General features: G+C 45.6%; 1 pseudogene; it reads right to left on the bottom strand.

Annotated features, from left to right (window-relative positions):
- Positions 1–17,749: 17,749 nt before the first annotated feature.
- On the bottom strand, positions 17,750–21,388 carry LOC124007994 (annotated as a pseudogene).
- Positions 21,389–21,643: the final 255 nt, after the last annotated feature.

The following is a 21,643-nucleotide window of genomic DNA, read 5'->3' as shown; positions in this document are numbered from 1 at the left end:
CTGTGCATTATCATGCTGAAACATGAGTTGATGGCGGCGGATGAATGGCACAATGGGCCTCAGGATCTCATCAGTGTATCTCTGTGCATTCAATTTGCATTTGATAAAATGCAATTGTGTTCATTGTCCGTAGGTTATGGCTACCCATACCATGATCCCACCGCCACCATGGGGCACTCTGTTCACAACGTTGACATCAGTAAACTGCTCGCCAACATGACTCTATACACGCTGTCTGCCATCTTCCTGGTACAGTTGAAACTGGGTTTCGTCCGTGCCAGTGGCCATCGAAGGTGAGCATTTACCCATTGAAGTCATTTACGATGCCAAACTGCAGTCAGGTCAAGACCCTGGTGAGGACTACGAGCATGCAGATGAGCTTCCCTGAGACAGTTTTTGACAGTTTGGGTAGAAATTCTTCAGTTGCGCAAACTCACAGTTTCATCAGCTGTCCAGGTGGCTTGTCTCAGTTGATCCCACAAATGAAGAAGCCGGATGTGGAGGTCCTGGGCTGGCGTAGTTGAACGTGGTCTGCGGGAGGCCGGTTGGATGTACTGCCAAATTCTCTAAAACAATGTTGGAGGCAGTTTATGGTAGAGAAATTAATCCTCAATTCTCTGGCAACAACTCCGGTACACATTCCTGCAGTCAGTATGCCATTTGCACCCTAAAAACTTGAGACATATGTGGCCTTTTATTGTCCCCAGCACAAGGTGCACCTCTGTAATGAGCATGCTATTTCCGGCGCTGACAGAGATGGCCGCCTCGCTTCACGTTCCTAGGAAACAATGCAGATTGTTGTTTTTTTACGTGTTATTTCTTACATTGGTACCCCAGGTCATCTTAGGTTTCATTACATACAGTCGAGAAGAACTACTGAACATAAGAGCAGCGTCAACTCACCATCAGTACGACCAAGAATAGAACTTTCGCGAAGCGGATCCTGTGTTCTGCCTTTCACCCAGGACAACGGAATGGATCCCAGCCGGCGACCCCAAAAAATGACTTTGAAAAAGGGGAAAACGAAGCGGTCTTCTGGTCAGACTCCGGAGACGGGCACATCGTGCACCACTCCCTAGCATTCTCCTCGCCAATGTCCAGTCTCTTGACAACAAGGTTGATGAAATCCGAGCAAGGGTAGCATTCCAGAGGGACATCAGAGACTGTAACGTTCTTTGCTTCACGGAAACAAGGCTCACTGGAGAGACGCTATCGGAGACGGTGCATCCAGCTGGTTTCTCCACGCATCGCGCCGACAGAAACAAACATCTTTCTGGTAAGAAGAGGTGCGGGGGCGTATGCTTTATGGTTAACGTGACGTGGTGTGGCCAAAACAACATACAGGAACTCAAGTCTTTCTGTTCACCTGATTTAGAATTCCTCACAATTCCTCACAATCAAATCTACCAAAGGAATTCTCTTAGATTATAATCACAGCCGTATATATTCCCCCCCAAGCAGACACATCGATGGCTCTGAACGAACTTTATTTGACTATTTGCAAACTGGAATCCATATATCCGGAGGCTGCATTCATTGTAGCTGGGGATTTTAACAAGGATAATCTGAAAACAAGACTCCCTAAATTTTATTAGCATATCGATTGCGCAACCAGGGTAGGAAAAACCTTGGATCATTGCTATTCCAACTTCCGCGACGCATATAAGGCCCTGCCCCGCCCTCCTTTCGGAAAAGCTGACCACGACTCCATTTTGTTGATCCCTCCCTACAGACAGAAACTAAAACAAGAAGCTCCCGCGCTGAGGTCTGTTCAACGCTGGTCCGACCAATCTGATTCCACACTCCAAGACTGCTTCCAACATGTGGACTGGGATATGTTTCGTATTGCGTCAGACAACAACATTGACGAATACGCTGATCCGGTGAGCGAGTTCATTAGAACGTGCGTTGAAGATGTCGTTCCCATAGCAACGATTAAAACATTCCCAAACCAGAAACCGTGGATTGATGGCAGCATTCGCGTGAAACTGAAAGCCCGAACCACTGCTTTTAATCAGGGCAAGGTGACCAGAAACATGACCGAATACAAACAGTGTAACTATTCCCTCCGCAAGGCAATCAACCAAGCTAAGCGTCAGTATAGAGACAAAGTAGAATCTCAATTCAACGGCTCAGACACAAGAGGTATGTGGCAGGGTCTACAGTCAATCACGGATTACAAAAAGAAAACCAGCCCAGTCACGGACCAGGATGTCTTGCTCCCAGGCAGACTAAATAACTTTTTTGCCCGCTTTGAGGACAATACAGTGCCACTGACACGGCCCGCAACTAAAACATGCGGACTCTCCTTCACTGCAGCCGACGTGAGGAAAACATTGAAACGTGTCAACCCTCGCAAGGCTGCAGGCCCAGACGGCATCCCCAGCCGCGCCCTCAGACCATGCGCAGACCAGCTGGCTGGTGTGTTTACGGACATATTCAATCAATCCCTATCCCAGTCTGTTGTTCCCACATGCTTCAAGAGGGCCACCATTGTTCCTGTTCCCAAGAAAGCTAAGGTAACTGAGCTAAACGACTACCGCCCCGTAGCACTCACTTCCGTCATCATGAAGTGCTTTGAGATACTAGTCAATGACAATATCACCTCCACCCTACCTGACACCCTAGACCCACTCCAATTTGCTTACCGCCCAAATAGGTCCACAGACAATGCAATCTCAACCACACTGCACACTGCCCTAACCCATCTGGACAAGAGGAATACCTATGTGAGAATGCTGTTCATCGACTACAGCTCGGCATTTAACACCATAGTGCCCTCCAAGCTCGTCATCAAGCTCAAGACCCTGGGTCTCGACCCCGCCCTGTGCGACTGGGTACTGGACTTCCTGACAGGCCGCCCCCAGGTGGTGAGGGTAGGCAACAACATTTCCACCCCGCTGATCCTCAACACTGGGACCCCACAAGGGTGCCTTCTGAGCCCTCTCCTGTACTCCCTGTTCACCCACGACTGCGTGGCCACGCACGCCTCCAACTCAATCATCAAGTTTGCGGACGACACAACAGTGGTAGGCTTGATTACCAACAGCGACGAGACGGCCTACAGGGAGGAGGTGAGGGCCCTCGGAGTGTGGTGTCAGGAAAATAACCTCACACTCAACGTCAACAAAACTAAGGAGATGATTGTGGACTTCAGGAAACAGCAGAGGGAACACCCCCCTATCCACATTGATGGGACAGTAGTGGAGAGGGTAGTAAGTTTTAAGTTCCTGGGCGTACACATCACAGACAAACTGAATTGGTCCACCCACACAGACAGCATCGTGAAGAAGGCGCAGCAGCGCCTCTTCAACCTCAGGAGGCTGAAGAAATTTGTCTTGTCACCAAAAGCACTCACAAACTTCTACAGATGCACAATCGAGAGCATCCTGTCGGGCTGTATCACCGCCTGGTACGGCAACTGCTCCGCCCACAACCGTAAGGCTCTCCAGAGGGTAGTGAGGTCTGCACAACGCATCACCGGGGGCAAACTACCTGCCCTCCAGGACACCTACACCACCCGATGTCACAGGAAGGCCATAAAGATCATCAAGGACAGCAACCACCCGAGCCACTGCCTGTTCACCCCGCTATCATCCAGAAGGCGAGGTCAGTACAGGTGCATCAAAGCTGGGACCGAGAGACTGAAAAACAGCTTCTATCTCAAGGCCATCAGGCCATCAGACTGTTAAACAGCCACCACTAACATTGAGTGGCTGCTGCCAACACACTCCAGCCACTTTAATAATGGGAATTGATGGGAAATGATGTAACATATATCACTATCCACTTTAAACAATGCTACCTAATGTAATGTTTACATACCCTACATTATTAATCTCATATGTATACGTATATACTGTACTCTATATCATCTACTGCATCCTTATGTAATACATGTATCACTAGCCACTTTAACTATGCTACTTTGTTTACATACTCATCTCATATGTATATACTGCACTCAATACCATCTACTGTATCTTCCCTATGCCGCTCTGTACCATCACTCATTCATATATCTTTATGTACATATTCTTTATCCCCTTACACTTGTGTCTATAAGGTAGTAGTTTTGGAATTGTTAGCTAGATTACTTGTTGGTTACTACTGCATTGTCAGAACTAGAAGCACAAGCATTTTGCTACACTCGCACTAACATCTGCTAACCATGTGCATGTGACAAATAAAATTGGATTTGATTTGATTTGAATTAGCTTCTTGATATGCCACACCTGCAGATGGATGGATTATCTTGGCAAAGGATAAATGCTCACTAACATGGATGCCCTCCCAGAATGAAAAGAACCTTGGTGTGACCCTGGACAACACCCTGTCGTTCTCTGCAAACATCAAAGCAGTGACCCGCTTCTGCAGGTTCATGCTCTACAACATAGTGTACGACCCTACCTCAAACAGGAAGCGCCGCAGGTTCTAATCAAGGCACTTGTCCTCTCCCATCTGGACTACTGCAACTCGCTGTTGGCTGGACTCCCTGCTTGTGCCATTAAACTCCTAAAACTTATCCAGGACGCAGCAGCCCGCCTGGTTTTCAACCTTCCCAAATTCTCTCATGTCACCCCACTCCTCTGCACACTCCACTAACTTCGCATTCACTAAAAGACCATGGTGCTTACCTACGGAACAGCAAGAGCAACTGCCCCTCCCTACCTTCAGGCAATTTTCAAACCCTACACCCCAACCCGGGCACTCTGTTCTGCCACCTCAGGTCTCTTGGCCCTCCCACCCCTACGGGAGGGAAGCTCCTGCTCAGCCCAGTCCAAGCTCTTCTCTGTTCTGGCACCCCAATGGTGGAACCAGCTTCCCCCTGAAGCTAAGGCAGCAGAGTCCCTGCCCATCTTCCAAAAACATCTGAAACCTTACCTCTTCAAACAATATCTTAAATAATCCTCCTCCTCATCTCGACCCCCCCCCCTCTAGCTCTGACTCTACTGACAGCTACGTTATTGACATTTTTTAAATTTATGTGCCTGTGATATGTGGTTGTCCCACCTAGCTATCTTAAGATGAATGCACTAACTGTAAGGTGCTCTGAATAAGAGCATCAGCTTAAATGAATAAAATGTAAATGTAAAATGTAGTTAATTATTTGAATCAGCTGTGTAGTGCTAGGGCAAAAACCAAAACATGCATCCCTTGGTGTCCCGAGGACCGAGTTTGGGAAACCCTGAACTAAAGACATGTAATCAACAATGCCAGGAGGCACAATTGTATTCACCTAAAAGTACTGAATTAATGAAAATGACTGATCCCCAGAGTGGGAATTTGGTTTGTCATCAGCATCAGACGGAAACAATAGAGACAAAAAAAAACAACGTATTGACGTATTTCTTTATTTACCCGTGGACCAGGAAGCTCCAGCGGGGCAGGCTGACAGAGCTGGAGGTGGCCCAGCACTCCTGCAGAGTCAGCACCAGGTCGGGGTCGCTTTTCTCCAGCACCCACCACTCCACATACACAGGTTTCCCCAGGACCTTGGTGACAGGGTAGTCCTCCTCTGGCCAGATGGAAGATGGATGGAGGTTTTAAACCAGGGGTGTCTCTCTTCTAATGTGGCTTCTTCTCCTTGTCTACTTTCCTTCAATCTTTCGGCGGGTGAGAGGAAGGGTGCCAGACCAACTATATTCAACAAAAATATAAACGCAACATGAAACAATTTCAATGATTTTACTGAGTTACAGTTCAAATAAGGAAATCAATCAATTGAAGTGAATTCATTATGCCCTAATCTATGGATTTCACATGAGTGGGCATGGGCGCAGCCATGGGTAGGCCTAACTCCCAAGTGGGTGGGCCTTTGCCCTTCATGGCTGCCAATCAGAATGAGTTTTTCCCCACAAAAGGACTTTATTACAGACAGAAATACTCCTCTGTTTCATTAGCTGTCCAGGTGGCTGGTCTCAGACGATCCCGCAGGGGAGGAAGCCAGATGTGGAGGCCCTGGGCTGGCGGGGTTACACGTGGTTTGCTGTTGGACATACTGCAAACTCTCTAAAACGATGGAGGTGGCTTATGGTAGAGAAATTAACATTCATTTCTCTGGCAGAAGCTCTGGAGGACATTCCTACAGTTAGCATGTCAATTGCACACTCCCTCAAAACTTGAGACATTTGTGGCATTGTGTTGTGTGACAAAATTGCACATTTTAGAGTGGCCTTATATTGTACCCAGCACAAGGTGTGCCTGTGTAATTATCATGCTGTTTAATCAGCTTCTTGTTATGCCACACCTGTCTGCTGAATGGATTATCTTGGCAAAGGAGAAAAGCTCACTAACAGGGATGTAAACAAATTTGTGCACAAAAATTTAGAGAAATAAGCTTTTTGTGCATATGGAAAATGTTTGGGATCTTTTATATCAGCTCATGAAACATGGGACCAACACTTTACATTTTTGTTCGGTATACATTGGCAGAATCACAATTGCATTTCCATGATTCCTCGCTTCCTTCTCAAAATCCATTGGATTTTAAGGGACCTCTGACTTTGTCATCCAATGGGTTTTGAGAGGAGGCGAGGTGTCAAGGAAATGCATTTGAGATTCTCCCAATGTATGAGCAATTCAGTTAGGTTAGTGCCTATTTCAAGGAAGGGATCGTTTGAACGTGTTTATGTCAATCACTACCTTTAGTCAATTAAAGCTCCACGCGCAGGAGTCCTTGGACCTTGGCAGGAAGGGGCGGAGGAATTGCTAAGACCTAATCTGACAAAATCACTTCTGGAGTATCTACACTATATTGTAAGCCTGTGAGAGGAATGTACACATTATTAATTTAGAGAAACCAACAATGCAACTGTACAGCAATATTGGCCTCAGATAATTGTGGTTTACACTCACTGGTAGACTCTGTCCCATTGTAACTCTGGCAGAGCGTCCTTCCACCGCCTCGTATAAAGACGACAGAACATTATCATACGACAGAGTCCTCTTCACCCTCAGATGAAAAGGCATTGGAATAGTGGTTTGATTAAAACATCAGGAGTAACACGTCTTTCTATGGCAGTCAATGCCTGTGTGATTTTTTTGTTCTATTTCGTACATACCTGTACCCTAGTGCCACAGGCTTTGACTGATGTCAACAGGGCTGCAGGTGGAGTCATCATCACCTCCCTCTCCACCCTTTCCACCCTGTAGACTGACAGTGTACAAAGTCCAGATGACGTTTGATTATGTTTCAAGCCAGCACACCACAAATGGACCATCCTTGTTGCAGTGGAGAGTCACTGAGAGAACATGGCAATTTTATGTGATGGGTAGGTCTAGTCTAGATCTCTCGGACAAATATAATGAAATTCAATTGGATATACAAACAGCCAACACAAATCCATATAGCCCTACACACGCACATAAACAAGATGTCAAGTCCTACCATCAGATCACAATTCAATGTAAACAGCATAATGGTCCTACATTTTCATAATAACACTGATGGCTGTCAAAACAACAGCTCAAATAATCACAATCAGCCTGATTTATATTTGAACAAACACACCACAATGGTTCACTCTGGTTTACCAAACAACAATTTGGCTATAAAGTCAGAGACCATCAGAACTAAGAGACAAAAGCTGAGCCAACAGGGTCCACAATGCTTCCCTTCACACAGCTTTTATGAGAGGAAAGTCATACTGTACGAAAAGATTCTGACAGCTGTGATGGAAACAGGAAGTTTAGGTACAATTTAATAAATGCAGACAGATAATTCATTTGTTCAACAACGTGGGATTTTTTTTTGTGTCAGTAAAATTTCATACGCAAGAAATGGTGGTGGAAAAGCCTTTATGTGCAAATATTGCTATAATAACCAACATTTTTAAAGTAATCTTGGAGTAACAGCAGTATGTTGTATGATCCTCCCACTACAACTAGGGAAACTATGAAGTTTTTTAGGATACAAACATAGCCACATGAAGTAGTTTGGGGGTGGGGGTGGGGGTGCTGCAATGTTTTTGCAGATGTTTGCAGAAAACCGCCCCCCATCTACAATGCTCTGCTAATACAGGACTAGTAAAGACCCAGTGGACTACTTTTGTGATAATTTTTGGGGGAATGTATTTGAGTGTTTACCAGCATTTGTGACTTGAGTCTGATAGCCTAATCATCTGTACAAAATAGTTAATCTGATAATAGTTTCTTGATATACAGTACCTGTTATGCAGGTGAATGAGGACCCAAAAGCGACTTGGCGAAAACAGAGTCTTTATTCCAGTAAAGGAAATAGGCAATACTCCTGGACAATCAGAGCAGAAAACAAAACATAAAAAACTTAATTCCACTCGTAGTGACGAGGACAGACTGGAGACTCGACCATTAACTGTAGGTTGCCTCGGGAAGGCACCGACCGTAGCAGACTCAGACACCTGCTCACACGCAGCATCTGAGGGAAACAAGACACGACAGGGCGAGACAAAGACACAGCACGGCGAACAATATACAAGGATCCGACAGGACAGAAACGGAAAACAAGGGGAGAAATAGGGACTCTAATCAGAGGGCAAGATACGGAACAGGTGTGAAAAGACCAGATGATTGAGTAGGGGAATAGGAACAGCTGGGAGCAGGAACGGAACGATAGAGAGAAGAGAGAGAGGGAGGGAGAGAGAAAAAAGGGAACGAATCTAATAAGACCAGCAGGGGGAAAACGAACAGAAGGGAAAGCAAAATGACAAGACAATATAAGACAAAACATGACAGTACCAGTCAAAAGTTTGGACATTCAAGGGTTTTTCTTTACTTTGACTATTTTCTACATTGTAGGATAATAGTGAAGACATCAAAACTATGAAACAACACATATGGAATCATGTAGTAACAAAAATTGTGTTAAACAAATTCAAATATATTTATATTCTTCATAGTTGCCACCCTTTGCCTTGATGACAGCTTTTCACACTCTTGGCATTCTATCAAATAGCTTTACCTGGAATGCTTTTCCAACAGACTTGAAAGTGTTCCCACATATGCTGAGCACCTGCGGTCCAACTTATCAAATTCATCCCATGGGGTTGAGGTCAGGTGATTGTGGAGGCCAGATCATGCGATGCAGCACTCCATCACTCTCCTTGATCAAATAGCCCTTACACAGCCTGGAGGTGTGTTGGGTCACTGTCCTGTAGAAAAACAAATGATAGTCCCACTAAGTGCAAACCAGATGGAATGGCGTATAGCTGCAGAATGCTGTGGTAGCCATGCTGGTTAAGTGTGCCTTGAATTCTAAATAAATCACTGACAGTGTCACCAGCAAAGCAAAGCACCCCCAAACCATCGCACCTCCTCCTCCATGGATTCACAGTGGGAACCACATGCAGAGATCATCCGTTCACCTACTCTGCATCTCACAAAGACATGGCTGTTGGAACCAAACATCTCAAATTTCGACTCATCAGACACCGGTCTAAAGTCCATTGCTCATGTTTCTTGGCCCTGGCAAGTCTCTTCTTATTATTGGTGTCCTTTAGAAGTGGTTTCTTTGCAGCAATTCACACAGAACACAGTCTCCTCAGAACAGTTTGTCATGTTTGTCATTTATTATCATGTCTTGTCCCTGTGCTCCCCATGCTATTCGTTTCCCTCTGCTGGTCTTATTTGGTTCTTTCCCTCCTTCTATCCCTCTCTCTCCCCCTCCCTCTCTCACTCTCTCGCTCTCTCTTCTCTCTATCGTTCCGTTCCTGCTCCCAGCTGTTCCTATTCCCCTAATCATCATTTAGTCTTCCCACACCTGTTCCCGATCCTTTCCCCTGATTAGAGTCCCTATTTATTCCTTTGTGTTCCGTTCCTGTCCCGTCGGTTCCTTGTATTGTATTCACCATGCTGTGATTGCGTTTCGCCCTGTCCTGTCGTGTTTTTGCTGTGATTGTGTATCGCCCTGTCCTGTCGTGTTTTTTGCCTTCATCAGATGCTGCGTGTGAGCAGGTGTCTCTGTCGACTACGGCCTGCGCCTACCCGGCGACCTGCAGTCTGTGGCCGCTTCTCCAGTTATTTCCCCTCTACAAGTCTAGAGGATTTCTGTTATTCCCTGTTTGGACTTAAATAAACTCTGTTTCTGTTAAGTCGCTTTTGGGTCCTCTTTCACCTGCATGACAGAAGGAACCGACCAAGGAATGGACCCAGCGACTTCAGACGCTCGTTACACTGCCGTCAAGATCCAAGGAGCCATGCTCGGCAGACACGAGCAGGAATTGTCTGCTGCTCGCCATGCCGTGGAGAACCTGGCCGCTCAGGTTTCCGACCTCTCTGGACAGTTCCAGAGTCTACGTCTCGTGCCACCTGTTACTTCCTGGCCTGCCGAGCCTCCAGAACCTAGGGTTAATAACCCACCTTGCTACTCCGGGCAGCCCACTGAGTGCCGCTCCTTTCTCACGCAGTGTGAGATTGTGTTCTCTCTCCAACCCAACACATACTCTAGAGAGAGAGCTCGGGTTGCTTACGTCATTTCACTCCTTACTGGCCGGGCTCGAGAATGGGGCACAGCTATCTGGGAGGCAAGGGCGGATTGCTCTAACAAGTTCCAGAACTTTAAAGAGGAGATGATTCGGGTTTTTGACCGTTCAGTTTTTGGTAGGGAGGCTTCTAGGGCCCTGGCTTCCTTATGCCAAGGTGAACGGTCCATAACGGATTATTCTATTGAGTTTCGCACTCTTGCTGCCTCTAGTGAGTGGAACGAGCCGGCGCTGCTCGCTCGTTTTCTGGAGGGACTCCACGCAGTGGTTAAGGATGAGATTCTCTCCCGGGAGGTTCCATCAGATGTGGACTCTTTGATTGCTCTCGCCATCCGCATAGAACGACGGGTAGATCTTCGTCACCGGGCTCGTGGAAGAGAGCTCGCATCAACGGTGTTTCCCTGCTCCGCATCGCAACCATCTCCCTCCTCTGGCTTTGAGACTGAGCCCATGCAGCTGGGAGGGATTCGCATCTCGACTAAGGAGAGGGAACGGAGGATCACCAACCGCCTGTGCCTCTATTGCGGAGTTGCTGGACATTTTGTTAATTCATGTCCAGTAAGAGGCCAGAGCCCATCAGTAAGCGGAGGGCTACTGGTGAGCGCTACTACTCAGGTCCCTTCATCTAGATCTTGTACTACTATGTCGGTCCATCTACGCTGGACCGGTTCGGGTGCTACATGCAGTGCCTTGATTGACTCTGGGGCTGAGGGTTGTTTCATGGACGAAGCATGGGTTCGGAAACATAACATTCCTTTCAGACCGTTAGACAGGCCTACGCCCATGTTTGCCTTAGATGGTAGTCATCTTCCCAGTATCAAATTTGAGACACTACCTTTAACTCTCACAGTATCTGGTAACCACAGTGAGACTATTTCTTTTTGATTTTCCGTTCACCGTTTACACCTGTTGTTTTGGGTCATCCCTGGCTAGTATGTCATAATCCTTCTATTAATTGGTCTAGTAATTCTATCCTATCCTGGAACGTTTCTTGTCATGTGAAGTGTTTAATGTCTGCCATCCCTCCCGTTTCTTCTGTCCCTACTTCTCAGGAGGAACCTGGCGATTTGACAGGAGTGCCGGAGGAATATCATGATCTGCGCACGGTCTTCAGTCGGTCCCGAGCCAACTCCCTTCCTCCTCACCGGTCGTATGATTGTAGTATTGATCTCCTTCCGGGGACCACTCCTCCTCGAGGTAGACTATACTCTCTGTCGGCTCCCGAACGTAAGGCTCTCGAGGATTATTTGTCTGTGTCTCTTGACGCCGGTACCATAGTGCCTTCTTCTTCTCCGGCCGGGGCGGGGTTCTTTTTTGTTAAGAAGAAGGACGGCACTCTGCGCCCCTGCGTGGATTATCGAGGGCTGAATGACATAACGGTTAAGAATCGTTATCCGCTTCCCCTTATGTCATCAGCCTTCGAGATTCTGCAGGGAGCCAGGTGCTTTACTAAGTTGGACCTTCGTAACGCTTACCATCTCGTGCGCATCAGAGAGGGGGACGAGTGGAAAACGGCGTTTAACACTCCGTTAGGGCATTTTGAGTACCGGGTTCTGCCGTTCGGTCTCGCCAATGCGCCAGCTGTTTTTCAGGCATTAGTTAATGATGTTCTGAGAGACATGCTGAACATTTTTGTTTTTGTCTATCTTGACGATATCCTGATTTTTTCTCCGTCACTCGAGATTCATGTTCAGCACGTTCGACGTGTTCTACAGCGCCTTTTAGAGAATTGTCTCTACGTAAAGGCTGAGAAGTGCTCTTTTCATGTCTCCTCCGTTACTTTTCTCGGTTCCGTTATTTCCGCTGAAGGCATTCAGATGGATTCCGCTAAGGTCCAAGCTGTCAGTGATTGGCCCGTTCCAAGGTCACGTGTCGAGTTGCAGCGCTTTTTTAGGTTTCGCTAATTTCTATCGGCGTTTCATTCGTAATTTCGGTCAAGTTGCTGCCCCTCTCACAGCTCTTACTTCTGTCAAGACGTGTTTTAAGTGGTCCGGTTCCGCCCAGGGAGCTTTTGATCTTCTAAAAGAACGTTTACGTCCGCTCCTATCCTCGTTACTCCTGACGTCACTAGACAATTCATTGTCGAGGTTGACGCTTCAGAGGTAGGCGTGGGAGCCATTCTATCCCAGCGCTTCCAGTCTGACGATAAGGTTCATCCTTGCGCTTATTTTTCTCATCGCCTGTCGCCATCTGAGCGCAACTATGATGTGGGTAACCGTGAACTGCTCGCCATCCGCTTAGCCCTAGGCGAATGGCGACAGTGGTTGGAGGGGGCGACCGTCCTTTTGTCGTTTGGACAGACCATAAGAACCTTGAGTACATCCGTTCTGCCAAACGACTTAATGCCCGTCAAGCTCGTTGGGCGTTGTTTTTCGCTCGTTTCGAGTTTGTGATTTCTTACCGTCCGGGTAGCAAGAACACCAAGCCTGATGCCTTATCCCGTCTGTTTAGTTCTTCTGTGGCTTCTACTGATCCCGAGGGGATTCTTCCTTATGGGCGTGTTGTCGGGTTAACAGTCTGGGGAATTGAAGGACAGGTTAAGCAAGCACTCACGCACACTGCGTCGCCGCGCGCTTGTCCTAGTAACCTCCTTTTCGTTCCTGTTTCCACTCGTCTGGCTGTTCTTCAGTGGGCTCACTCTGCCAAGTTAGCTGGTCATCCCGGTGTTCGAGGCACTCTTGCGTCTATTCGCCAGCGCTTTTGGTGGCCGACTCAGGAGCGTGACACGCGCCGTTTCGTGGCTGCTTGTTCGGACTGCGCGCAGACTAAGTCGGGTAACTCTCCTCCTGCCGGTCGTCTCAGACCGCTCCCCATTCCTTCTCGACCATGGTCTCACATCGCCTTAGACTTCATTACCGGTCTGCCTTTGTCTGCGGGGAGGACTGTGAGAGCCGCCAATAAACGCAGGATTAAGAGTCCAAGGTATTGTTGCGGCCAGAGAGTGTGGCTTTCCACTCGCAACCTTCCTCTTACGACAGCTTCTCGTAAGTTGACTCCGCGGTTCATTGGTCCGTTCCGTGTCTCCCAGGTCGTCAGTCCTGTCGCTGTGCGACTGCTTCTTCCGCGACATCTTCGTCGCGTCCATCCTGTCTTCCATGTCTCCTGTGTTAAGCCCTTTCTTCGCACCCCGTTCGTCTTCCCTCCCCCTCCCGTCCTTGTCGAGAGCGCACCTATTTACAAGGTACATAAGATCATGGACATGCGTTCTCGGGGACGGGGTCACCAATACCTTGTGGATTGGGAGGGTTACGGTCCTGAGGAGAGGAGTTGGGTTCCGTCTCGGGACGTGCTGGACCGTTCACTCATCGATGATTTCCTCCGTTGCCGCCAGGATTCCTCCTCGAGTGCGCCAGGAGGCGCTCGGTGAGTGGGGGGTACTGTCATGTTTGTCATTTATTATCATGTCTTGTCCCTGTGCTCCCCATGCTATTCGTTTCCCTCTGCTGGTCTTATTTGGTTCTTTCCCTCCTTCTATCCCTCTCTCTCCCCTCCCTCTCTCACTCTCTCGCTCTCTCTTCTCTCTATCGTTCCGTTCCTGCTCCCAGCTGTTCCTATTCCCCTAATCATCATTTAGTCTTCCCACACCTGTTCCCGATCCTTTCCCCTGATTAGAGTCCCTATTTATTCCTTTGTGTTCCGTTCCTGTCCCGTCGGTTCCTTGTATTGTATTCACCATGCTGTGATTGCGTTTCGCCCTGTCCTGTCGTGTTTTTGCTGTGATTGTGTATCGCCCTGTCCTGTCGTGTTTTTTGCCTTCATCAGATGCTGCGTGTGAGCAGGTGTCTCTGTCGACTACGGCCTGCGCCTACCCGAAGCGACCTGCAGTCTGTGGCCGCTTCTCCAGTTATTTCCCCTCTACAAGTCTAGAGGATTTCTGTTATTCCCTGTTTGGACTTAAATAAACTCTGTTTCTGTTAAGTCGCTTTTGGGTCCTCTTTCACCTGCATGACACAGTTGATGTTGAGATGTGTCTGTTACTTGAACTCTGTGAAGCATTTATTTGGGCTTCAATCTGAGGTGCAGTTAACTTTAATGAATTTATCCTCTGCAGCAGAGGTAACTCTGGGTCTTCCTTTCCTGTGTCAGTCCTCATGAGAGCCAGTTTCATCATAGCGGTTGATGGTTTTTGCGACAGTACTTGAAGAAACTTTCATTTTCCGGATTGACTTACCTTCATGTCATAAAGTAATGATGGACTGTCATTTCTCTTTCCTAATTTGAGCTGTTCTTGCAATAATTTGGACTTGGTCTTTTACCAAATATGGCTATTTTCTGTATACCACCCCCACCTTGTCACAACACAACTGTTTGGCTCAAACACATTAAGAAGGAAATAAATTCCACAAATTAACTTTTACCAAGGCACACCTGTTAATTGAAATGTATTCCAGGTGACTACCTCATGAAGCTGGTTGAGAGAATGCCAAGAGTGTGCAAAGGTGTCAAGGCAAAGGGTGGCTACTTTGAAGAATCTCAAAGATAAAATACATTTTGATTGGTATAACACTTTTTTGGTTACTACACGATTCCATATGTGTTATTTCATAGTTTTGATGTCTTCACAATTATTATACAATGTAGAAAATAGTACAAATATAGAAAATCCCTTGAATGAGTAGGTGTGCTCAAACGTTTGACTGGCACTGTACGCTTTCCAGTTTCTTGAAATACTTAGCAAATGGCCTATTCATCCTCCATTTTAGGAGACACTCTTATCCAGAGCAACTTAAAGTAGTGAGTGCATACATATTCATACTCATCCCCCATGGTAATCAAACACACAACCCTAGCATTGCAAGCACCATGCTCTACCAACTGAGCCAGATCACATGATCAGAAACTACTTGATTTCTCAATGTACTTCATTACAATATTGTGCATTGTTTTTCTTCATGGTGATGGAAAGTCTACAGGTACAAACCTAGATGGCCAGCCTCTGTACAATACAGTGGTTTGTAGGGATGGCACATTAATTAATACCGCACAAAAAGTGGTTGTTTCCATGTTATTTGATCAATAACAACATTACATTTGATGTTTTGTGTCTTTGCCCATTGCTTTGCACCTTTTGATGTAAATGTTTGAGGACAGGGTTTTGTTCTTTCTGAATTCCATTAGAATTACAACTTCAGGAAAGGGGACAGGGGACAGGGCAAGAACTCTTCAAATTCCAACAATTGAGTGCTGCAAGATACTGTTCTTAATTACACAACTCCCTTTTTTGCCAAATCAGAGATGCTGAATTTTTTTGTGTTGCCTGCCCTACAGACGTCCGGTCCGCTAACACTAGTTAACTTCCCGTGGCTATGGCTACACATGAAATAACATATGATCAACTTTACAAGGCGGTGAAAGTACATGTGATCTTGATGCTCCTTTCCAATAAACATTGAGGGTCTGATTCTGGTGTGAGGATGATCGATGCTTGACTGCCATTTGACAAATGAAAATGTTCTTTCTCGCATCCACAATAATCTCATGCTGTTGACTACCTGTATTTGCCAGCTGTTGACTAGAGCGCTCGTGCCAAGACCAGAGTAGGCACATTTGCTATTTAAGGAAATTGTTTTAGTGACAAACTTATCCGTAGAGGTGAAAATGCAACGGAGACACATTGAACGTCACCGCACACTTTTCTTTTTGTAAATCCATCTGGCGGAAACGCACCACTGGGTGGGACAATTTTCTTTATGCATATTTTAGAATATTATATTATATAGAATATTATAGTCTACTGGCAGGTGCACCTGGACCTCATTACGGAGTTCACTTTCACAATACAAAACGTTTTACCACCTTATCAAGGCAATTATATACCACAAGATGGCAGCACAGTACAGTACAAATCTCCCGGGTTGTCAAAACAGCCAAATGCAACTTTTTGGGCGATGACCCAATTCACATAGAAATGTGAGTTATACAGCTGTCATTCTCATTAATTGCAAGTCTAAGAAGTAGTATATCTGTTCTATGTGCGTTAGTTCTATACTTCCCGTTCTTTAGTTACATTTTTTTTGGTCTTTTACTTGCGGTTTCGTACACCAAATCAAATTCATTTTGTCACATGCGCCGAATACGACAGGTGTAGACATTACAGTGAAATGAGTACTTACGAGCCCCTAACCGACAGTGCAGTTTTAAAAAATACAGATAAGAATAAGAGATAAAAGTAACAAGTCATTAAAGAGGAGCAGTAAAAAATAACAATATATACAGGGGGGTACCGGTACAGAGTCAATGTGCAGGGACACCGGTTAGTTGAGTTAGTATGTACATGTAGGTCAAGTTAATTAAAGTGACTATGTATAGATTACAACAGAGAGTGGCAGTGGTGTGGAGAGGGGAGGCGGGGCAATGTGAATAGTCTGGGTAGCCATTTGACTAGATGTTCAGGAGTCTTATAGCCTGGGGGTAGAAGACTCTTGGACCTAGACTTGGCGCTCCGGTACCGCTTGCCGTGTGGTAGCAGAGAGAACAGTCTATGACTAACGGGGCTGGAGTCTTTGGCAATTTTCAGGGCCTTCCTCTGACACTGGTATAGAGGTCCTGGATGGCAGGAAGCTTGGGCCCAGTTATTTACTGGGCCGTTCGCACTACCCTCTGTAGTGCCTTGCGGTCGGAGGCCGAGCAGTTGCCATACCAGGCAGTGATGCAACGCTCTCGATGGCGCAGCTGTAGAACCTTTTGAGGACCTGATGACCCATGTCAAATCTTTTCTCATGTCTCCTGAGGTTTTGTTGTTTTGTTGTAGGTTATGTCGTGCCCGCTTCACGACTGCCATGGTGTGCTTGGACCATGTTAGTTTGTTGGTGATTTGGGCACCAAGGAACAAATCCTGTTGGTGTTATAAATAGATTTTTTTTATATAGTGTAGCATTCTGAGTGTCAACTCACCTATTGAAAAGGCACATTCATGGTGGCTTCAGGATTGTGTAAATTGATGATATTGATTCGATGCAAATTGTAAGCCATGATGACACATCTGTGAAAGCATTTGGACCGACACCACTAGATGGCCTCTTGCTCCACAGATGATTTTAGAGTGATGAAGTACTGAAAGTTCTGGGAGACTTGACTTGGTTCACTCTATCAGAAGGCTGATAGTCTATGCAGAGCTAGGAAATGTCATATTCATTTGATTGGTCTGCTACATACATTATTACTTCTGTTGAATGTAACATTGCATCTACGCTCCATGCTTTTAAACTATGCCCCACTCCATAGATTTAATGACCATATGGGATGGAGGGAGGGGTTCATCCTGATAGCAAGACTTTAACTGGGTGATTTCACAGTTCTCCTGCATCGTCTGTCTTTCCTCCTCCCTCTCCTTTGCTTGCTATCTCCTCATTCAATCCCTTCGTTCCCATGTCACCCTTCCAAACCTCCCGTAGACCTTCTGAAAGAGATAGAGGGCTCAGTGTTGAACTCTCCATGAACTCATGTGAAGCTATGTTGTGTTTGCCTCTATTCAAGTGTCTGCTTGAGTGAGTGTGGGCATTAGGCGTGAGTTTGCTTTGCAAGTGTGTGCATGTTATAGTGTGTGTCTGACCTTGCTCGTAGGTCTTGAGGACGTGCATCTCACACAGGAAGTGTTCAGCCTCTCCTCCAGATGGTGGAGGTACCAGTCCTCAACAACCTCCTCATGCTGCTCCAGTAGGGCTGTATGTCAATGTGGAGCTATAGGAGGACGGGCTCATTGTAATGGCTGGAATGGAATTAATGGAACGGAGTCAAACATATGGAAACCACGTTTAACTCTGTTCCTTTTATTCCATTCCAGCCCCTACAATGAGCCCTCCCTCCTATAGCTGCTCCCACCAGCCTCCACTGGTACACACACGGGTATGTACCTGTTTCTTCATGTTGGACACCTCCACCTAGGGTTCGTCCCAGACTTCATAGGGCAGGCCCAGCTCCACCTTCACCCCCTTATGCACCAGGTTCTTCAGAGGTACCCTGAAACATACACAGGCCATTAGTTGACTCAGGTGTGTTACATAATGAGTGGTCAAATCACATCAAAACATCCTCCAGCGATTTCGATTTTTTACTGAAGGAGGACTTCAGTCAAAATTGTTGTCCTAGGCTACCTGGCTAAAAAGCTTGCTCGCCAACCTAACTTCCTTTCATGGCTAACATTAGCTAATTAACATTAGCCTTCTACATCTCGCTACATATTGAACTTCCATCCTCTCAAGCCAGGGGCACAATGTATACAGTTATTGTTGGATCAGAATTACCATTATAATCATTGGCCAGTACGGGGAATTAAGTAAACCACAAGTCCTAATCCCTATCTCCATCCATGGCTAATTTAGGAAAGGGCTAATTTGAACTAGCTAGCTAGCCACCGGAGGACAACAACACAACGAGATGCACAGCGAGTTTATATCAGTGATATATGCTCTCCGTGCCAAATCCAAACTGGCTTCCCTTGATACTTTTTTTTGGTGCCCCAGGACCATTCACAGTTAAACTCACTAAATTTAGCTCAACTCTAATTGGCTATTATTATATCCCAAATATTATCAAGGGAGGTCAAATGCTCGCTGGCTTCCCTTGCATTCAATGCCACGGGGGGCAACATTTTCATACTCTTTTGTACCAGACAGCATCAGATAGATGGCCTACACATACAGAGACAAAGGGGCGCTGTTTCGCTCGCTCATGTGCATTTTCTGGTGAGATACATTCAGCCTCTGGCGAATTGAAAATGATAACACACAGCGAGACGAAAGATAAATCATTTGATTTCTTTTTCTTTTTTTCGTGGCCAATTTTAGGAAGTCTGGCTTCCCTTGGTAACCATGAATACATGCCACTGCAGAGGAGTAGCATACATTTTGCTATAATGCATGTTAATTTAGGTTTATTCACACATCCCATATAAGACAATACACTCACAGACAGACTTAGCCAAGTAATGTTAAATAGCTGGACAAGGCATCATGATCACATTTAATTTGTAGTCTACCTTCGCATCTATAGAGCAGTCTTCTGTCCTCGGCTGCTATAGCGAAGATTCACACCCAAAGGAAGCACAAGAGAAAAAGTAAAATAGCAACTTTATTCTCACTTTTCGCCAGCTTGTTTCCCTAAATCTGTTTACAGAATCCACATTGATCATTTTTGGGAGACTCGGGGTGTTTTCACATATTGTCCTCTTTAAAATAACTGATCTCAGTCCTCTTTAAAGTGAACTCTTGGGGGCAAAAAAGCTAAATAACTCTCTTTGTATTCACACTGCCCTTGCCTTTGAATGAGGACTCAACTCTTTTGCCATTTGACTTCACCTATTTTGTGGTCTGAGTCCTCTTTGCATTCACATTGCTATGTTTAGAAAGGAACCAAAATACTTTTCCAAAATTCACTCAATGCACACTCAGAATGTGTTGTCGGACAGCTATATATACCTACTTACATTTTGGAAGCTAATAGATTGCATTTAGTTCAAATATGTGACATGATAATTGTAATCAGAAGATACTGTTAACATGTACGAAAATATTATTGGTAACAGAATAAATAGCAGAAGAATAACTGGAAATGAATAATGGTGTAATTGAAAATTGTACACCCAATGTAGGCTACTGCCCCTTTAAGAGCTAGAACACATTTTGCAGCCAATGTTTTTTATATAAATATTTTTTATTTGATTTAACTAGGCAAGTCAGTTAAGAACAAATTCTTATTTAAAATGACAGCCTACCCCGGCCAATGCTGGGCCAATTGTGGGCCGCCCTATGGGATTCCCAATCACGGCCAGATGTGATGCAGCCTGGATTCGGACTGTAGTGCTGCCTCTTGCAATGAGATGCAGTGCCTTAGACCACTGCGCCACTGTGATTCTCACCAAATATGTTGTTGTCTTACACTATTCAAACCCCTCAATCAAATAAACTGCTTATGAAGCTCTCTTGACTATCGTTAATCAATATCAAAAATAGGACACGTTTTTTCCACAAACATGCACATCATCTTCTCTATTTTGTGGCACCAATGTGAGAGTTTATGGCACAGGCAACGGTATTGCAGTAGTGTTTGGTGCGTGTAATAATGACAAGCACAACTGGGGAGCTTTGTGTTCATATTGCCCCAAACAAAGGGAACCGGACCGAGGAATTCAAGCAAACCGGACTCAAATGACCTGGGTTCGCATCGGGGGCTCTTTTGAAGAGTCTGAGTTCCTTTTGAGTGTTCAAACTTCTCACAAAAATTGTCTCAAAGGGACAAAGCATGAAAATACTCTCAGACTCACAGTAAGTAAATGTCAGTGCACTGGCGCAGTGTGGTAGTTGACACTACCCAAAATAGGAAAAGGGGGATTGTGCCCATTCGAATGTAGGAAATCTAGTCTAGGTAGGGAACGGTATTCAGAGCACACTTGTAAAATGTAAACACAACAATACAAAAAAGAAACATGCTAAGATACCAATGCATTTATTTGATCTCATGAGGATTTGATCAAGTGAATTTGGTTGGTGAGTTTGAGGCTTTGGAGACCCAAGACCCCCACTGCTTGTCTGTGCTAGAATTCAGAACTAGGGCCTATTATTTATTTATAAACACTATTTATTAATAGGCAGTGTATATATGATTAATTATGACACAGCACGGCTTGTAGGGTTTATGTCATGTCATTGTGGTGGTATTCCTGTTGACAGTTGGGTGTGGGTGAGGACGATACTTCAGATAGGAAGAAGTTCTGGTATGAAGGAGTGAGTAGATTGATAAGCGAAGGTGGGGTTTATAAATATATGACTTATTTAATGTGATTGTGACTAGCAGGTTCATTGCAATCCAACTCGGAATATCTCCTAAAATGGTGGTGTGCGTTTGAGAAACATCATCAGACCTGCATCTAAAATATTTCATAGACATTAGTTATGTTTAATAGCGTCACATCTATAATCCTACCTGCGCATGTGCTCTCATGAGCATAAGTTTCCAGTCTGCAGTGGGATCTAGTCGATAATATTGTCCTGTCCCACTGTTTCCTGTGTGCATACCACAGCTGTTAGCTGCAACTGTGAACAACATGACATAGATACATAGCTATTTCAATTTAAATGAGATAATCAGATTTGAGACTGGCAAAGAAGGGGTTAAATGAGGGGGATGGGGAAGAGGAGAGGAGGAGGTGGGTGCCCCCTGCGGATGGAACATGCGCTTAATGACAA

The sequence above is a fragment of the Oncorhynchus gorbuscha genome, linkage group LG21 (assembly GCF_021184085.1).
Source record: "Oncorhynchus gorbuscha isolate QuinsamMale2020 ecotype Even-year linkage group LG21, OgorEven_v1.0, whole genome shotgun sequence".
Taxonomy (NCBI): domain Eukaryota; kingdom Metazoa; phylum Chordata; class Actinopteri; order Salmoniformes; family Salmonidae; genus Oncorhynchus; species Oncorhynchus gorbuscha.
This window is presented reverse-complemented; position numbering and strand designations above follow the sequence as displayed.